The sequence below is a fragment of the Tupaia chinensis genome, unplaced genomic scaffold (genome assembly GCF_000334495.1).
Source record: "Tupaia chinensis unplaced genomic scaffold, TupChi_1.0 Scaffold000638_1, whole genome shotgun sequence".
Classification (NCBI taxonomy): Eukaryota; Metazoa; Chordata; class Mammalia; order Scandentia; family Tupaiidae; genus Tupaia; species Tupaia belangeri.
The window spans coordinates 364710-370709 of NW_006160159.1; the positions used below are offsets into that span (position 1 = coordinate 364710).

At 35.1% G+C, this 6000-nt stretch overlaps 1 pseudogene; it reads left to right on the forward strand.

The window, feature by feature from the left end:
* LOC102482892 (density-regulated protein pseudogene) overlaps nucleotides 1-4077 on the forward strand; it is a 31202-nt pseudogene extending 27125 nt beyond the window's left edge.
* Nucleotides 4078-6000: the final 1923 nt, after the last annotated feature.

The following is a 6000-nucleotide window of genomic DNA, read 5'->3' on the forward strand; positions in this document are numbered from 1 at the left end:
GCCAGCCCCAAGTGTGGTGGTTAAGAAGGCTTAATCACACATGGACAACTGTGTGGTTCAAGTTGTGAATTCAGCAGCTTGAAAAACACATGGAGTGCATGCATGTGCCTACATGCCCAAAATCCCTGAAGGAAAAGGCATTGTAGTATGACTATTCCCTCAGGGAGATGGGGCATTATTTCTCATTTTCTCCATCTCTTTCTCTCTGTCTCCTTCAGTGATTGCATATGCTCTATAACAGAACTAAAAAAACTAAACCCAAACTAAAAGTATCCTAATGCTTAAAGAATTTAATAATAATTAAAGTTTAAAATAACAGGGGCTGACAAATGCTTTCAATGTAACAAAAATTATGAGACTTCTATGTACTTATAAATGCATACCTACATATGTACATGCCAGAGTGTATACACACACACACACACACACACACACAATCTGCAATATTAAAGTATTAGGAACTCAGGGAGGGTAACTAAGCTGACACTGAACCTAGAAAGGTAAATGATTGGAACTTTAATTACTTTGACCGTCATGCCTTGTAGATATGTGTCAGCCTAAGACAAAATAAGTGACATAGAACAAAGGGCAAGACTGCTCCACCATCATAACATACTTCTAATGGTTGATTAATAGGTGTATTGAATTGAATGTGTGTTGGGAACTGAAAATAAAACTATAGAAGTATGGGATAGTAATAAAAATTCAGTATGTTTATTATAATTATAACTATAATAGGAAGCCTAGATATATAAATAGATAAATTTAGACTATTCTAAGTTACACACACACACACACACACACACACATATGTCGAGAAAGGTAGAATTCTCCATTTAAAATTCAAATATTTAAATGAATAAATAATGTTATTTTTATACCAAGCCATAAACCTAAATTTTTTGTTCATGTATTAAAAAATATACCCAAATCATTTTAAAAATAAAATATGTAAGATTGAAGCAACTAGACTTTTTTACTATTTGGTTTTTGTTTTTAATGTTCTACTCAGTGACTTAGTACAATGTTCCCATAGTATTATTAAAGTTGTAAAGAATTTTGAGTAAAAGAAAAAATGCTATTATTATTTTATTCACTGTGTATCTAAAAATCACAAATATTTCCTTTAACATTGACAGACATCTTTAAGAACAAAAATTTACCTTCCTTTCTAATATATGGCAATGTGGAGTTTTACACTATAAATCAATTTCAAAAAATGCTTTGAAGTTTTCAAATTTCAGAGATTTACCATTTTTGTGGTTTCATAGAAAAGAGCATAACTAAAAATCAACTTAAGTTGTATATTAGAAGCTTTAACCAGAGGCATCTTCAATCTAGGCAACTCTGGGTTAAAGGCTAGAACTTCTTATCAACAAAACTACTTTTCTTAAAGTTATAGTATATTATCAAGGTCCTTTGTCTTTCTGGCAGAGGTGGTAATTCAAAAACTGAAAAAAATGAATATTGAATTTAATTAGGTATATTCACTGATCATTATGTGGTTGCATATTTAATTTTTTAGTTCAAACATGGATTGCTTTTTAAATTGTTTAAGCACAAAATGTCTTTCTATAAAAAATTTTTTCTATGCAAATTCTGTATCTTGGTCCTTATTTTACTAAAACTTGAGTTTATACATTCTCTCTCCTTTTGAGGTTATCTTTTAGTTATCAAAATAAAATAACTCAAGACCCCTTCAGAAATGTTGGATTGTCAGAAAAGTCAAGACTTATTTTTCTCTTTTTGTATGCGAAAGTGCATCATGCCTTGTCTAGAAACCCAATATCACACATCAAGGAACCTCTTCAAGTAATTCCTAGACTCTGTAGAGGATGCAGATATCTGCTGATTTTTTTTTCATCTCTGACTTAAATCTATCTCTTCCAGGCAACATCCAGCAATCTCATCTCTGCTTCCCTCTGGTTACACTGAGGAGTGCTCTGAAGAGCAGCAATAACAGTTTTTTCCAAGATTATCCAGGGAAATAAGCAATCAAATTGAAAAAATAGAATATTGAAAATTATCTAGCAGACTTCCTCCCCTTTGAAGTTCATTCTCCCCCCCCTTGCATTTTTGGCTATTTCCTTCTTTTCTCTTTGTGTTGCTATCCCATTCTTCCATCAGACCCACACATTGAGCTCCGTACTTCCCTCCTGCTTCCCTAGACTTCTTTCCATAGGATGCCAAGGGTTCCTTCATAATACACAAATCTTCCCTTTGCTTTGGTGCCCATTTCGCACTGTTCAACTGGCTTAACCTTTCATGCTATAATGACTATACTTATCATCCCCTTACAAAGATTTAGCATCTTTATTGTTCAATGAATAGTTGGACCTGCTGCCAAAACAATGTGAAGATACTTGGTTTACCTCATGACTAAAGGTTTATCAAAGTGATTCATTCCAAAGTACAGAAGACTCATGTGAGCACAAATTTCAGCTTTCTGCCTTAGAATCACAGGAAGCAATGTGTGGACAGATTAAATGTGGCTGGTCCCCTGCCTCCTCCAAATCTCTAGTCATCAAGATTAAGCAAATCACAAGGTACCTGCATACTTAAAATAATTACATGTAATTAGAATTAGATATAATCTTTCTTCCATTATTTAAGTTCATGATTAAAAATTAATTAGAAAAGAATTCTATTCCCAGTTATGATAAAGTAGCTTGTATAAGGGGGAAAAAAACCTGCCAAAAACAATTAGAAAAATTAAACAAAATACAAAACAAATAAACAAAACCAGTCCTGAGGTCTAGCTGGTGGTAGGCCCTGTTAAGATACTGCTCTGTTGGCTGGGACCACAGGGGATGCCCATATTTGAACCAGAGTCCAGGTTAAAGGCAAAGTGTAGAGGCATGCTTCTATAATCCCTGCAACATAGGGAGACTGAACCAGGAAAATCATGAGCAAGGTTGCCCTGAGAAACCAAGTGATACCTTTTAGGAAAATGTAGTGAAATCTGAGCACGGTGCATGATTATAATCTCAGCTGGAAGACTGAGGCAGGAGAATCATGATATGCTAAGACTCACATCTTAAAACAACAAAAAACCTCACAGGTCTTTGAAATAATTAGACAATACAGCCAATATCCAGGTAGCAATGAGAAACAGTAGAATACAGAACACAATAGAATGACATTTATTAAGTTTAAAAACAAAAAAAAAATAATAAGCAAAGTCTTAAATTTTTACCTATCGTGAAAATATTCTATAAAAAATAAAGGCAGGGGCTGGAAAATGATGCAGCAATAAAACATGAAGCTCTATGAGACTGACCTGTCTAGGAAGTTTTGAGTTCAGGTCTGCAGACCTCCTTAGTATGCTAGATACACATGTTCTCATTAGCTATCTGGAGGTGGTAGAGACTTGGAGGTGGGGGGTAGATGCAATGTCAAAATCTGTTGGGGGTCTTGGGCAACCCTGACAGGGGAAGGGGTGGCACATATCACTTCAGCCCAGGGTAACGTTGGGAACGAATTGGCGGCGTCCTGCGACCACGTGGGTTTGTGAAATAGCTGCTGATGTTTTCGGATCCAGTGGGACTGAGTGCAAAAGAGATCCAAAGAACAGTGCCAAGTTAGATGCAGATTACCCACTCTGCGTCCTTTACTGTGGAATCTGTTCATTACCAACAGAGTACTGTGAATATATGCCTGATGTTGCTAAATGTAGACAATGGTTAGAGAAGAATTTTCCAAATGAGTGTGCAAAACTTACTGTAGAAAATTCACCCAGATAAGAAATTGGAATTAGTGAGGGTCAGGGAACAGCAGGGAAAGAAGAGAAGAAAAAACAAAAGAGAGGTGGCAGGGGTCAAATAAAAGAAAGAAAACAGACCACAGAAGGTTACTATAGCCAAAATTCCCAGAGCAAAGAAGAGTGTGTGGCCTTGCAACTTTTGAAATTGATCTTAAAGAGGCACAAAGTTTTTTGCTCAGAAATTCTCCTGTGGTGCCTCAGTAACAGAGAAGGAAGATGAGATCATCATTCATAACATAATTGACGTCTTTCAGGAGAAATGGCCAGAGGTGGATGATGACAGCATTGAAGATCTTAGAGAAATAAAGAAATGATTTCAGAAACTTGTTTGTGTTTAATGATCCGAACTGAGAGTTGATATGGCCACAGGAGAGAGGTCTTTTAAAAATGTTTATCCTACAGTAAAACTATAGACTACCCTACCTTTGGCATTATCACTGTTGTGTACAAGGCTGTAATAAACAGGGGAGCCTATCATGCTTATGCTTGAAATAGAAAAAAATAAAACTCTGTTGTGGGGTACTGTCTTTTTGTTTCTTGTTCATAAAAGAGATACATTAATAACTAAAAAAAAACATGAAAATAAGGTCTAAATAAAGATGTGTACAAAGCTACAAAAAAGAATTTATTCTTTGGAGTTCATGCAGATATAACTTCTAAAGGGAGGTTTTAGGCAAAAGAAAATGATTCTATTTAGAAGGATAAATATAAAATAAGAAATAAAGAACAATGGAATGGAAAATACATGGATAAATCCACATGAATAGTGATTTTATAAAGCAATACCAATCTTTTACAGCTTTCGAAAATAAACATATATATTTAGATAGATTACAACAACAGTAAAAATACATTAAAGAATAAATTGAGTCAAAGTATTCTAAGATTCTTGAATTTTCTTGTGTGTGGTAAACATTCTAATTGATAGTTAAGTTTAATATATCAAATATGATACGGTGTTTAAAGTTTATTTATTTATTTCTTCCATGAGACACACACACACACACACACACACACACACAAAGAGACAGGCACTCCCGACAGGTTTCTCACACCACTATTCACTCTCGATCTCCTCAGCCTGCCAGGATTGTGGACATGTGCCGAATGTGTTTAGGAAAGCCCTGAGACAGGAACCCAAGATCCTTCCATGTGGGTCCTGTCAAGCTATTGCTGTGCCACCATACAGCCTCGGACAGCTTTTTTCAAAGTGTGGTCCATGAGGCCCTTGACATCCTTGGCAGCTTTCTAGGGACCCACAAATTCAAACTATTTTTCTAATATAAGACATTTATCATTTTCACTGTATTGAAATTTACTTTGTGCAATGTTAGTGGATAAGATAGCTAACATTTTGGCTTAAATCAAGTCAGTAACATCAAGTGATATCAATAGTCATTGTACTCTGATACACTCAAAACTGAAACAAACAAGCAAACTCATTAAAAAAAGTTTCACGTAGAAATACCCTTGAATAAACTGTTAACATCATGTATGCTAAAATGGAAAGCTTACATAAAGCTACTATCCTGTGCACTGAAATATGACAATTATCTCAAGAAAAACCATGTACCCAGTTGTTTGTGTTGCTAGCTAAAGTAGTTGCTTTTGTCATAAAGCATAATTTTTTACTTAAAAGAATGACTGATAAGGAAATATGGAAACTCAAACCTCCATGTTTGGCAGATATTTTTGTAAGAATAAACCAAATGGAGACCAGCAGTTGGCGTAATGGCTATGTCACTGGACTCTCATGTAGTTGACTGCAGTTCAAGTCCTGGACCCAGTGGCTTAAACTCATGCCGGACGTGTGTGTGTGTATATGCCCAAGATTCCCGAGAGGAGAAAGGAGGAGAAAGGATTGCAGAGTGGCCATCCCCTTTGCAGGGAGGTGATTTCTCACTTTCTGTCTCTCTCTGTCTTTCTGGTGAACGCACACCCCCTATAGTAAAAACCTCTCAAAAAAAAAAAAAAGAAAAAAAGAAAAGAAAAGAAAGAAAGAAAGAAAATAAATATAAACACAAAAATAGAGAAAATAAAATATGAACAATATATACCATTCAAATGATGCAGAATTACTGAGGTATATTAGTGTCAGATAATGTAAACTTTGTAGCAAAAACCATTACTAAGAGAAAAAAAGGAACATTCTATATTAATAAAAAGAGCAATATACTGGAAACATATGGCTATTCTAAATTAGTGTTACATGATGACACATCGCCTCAAAATATGAA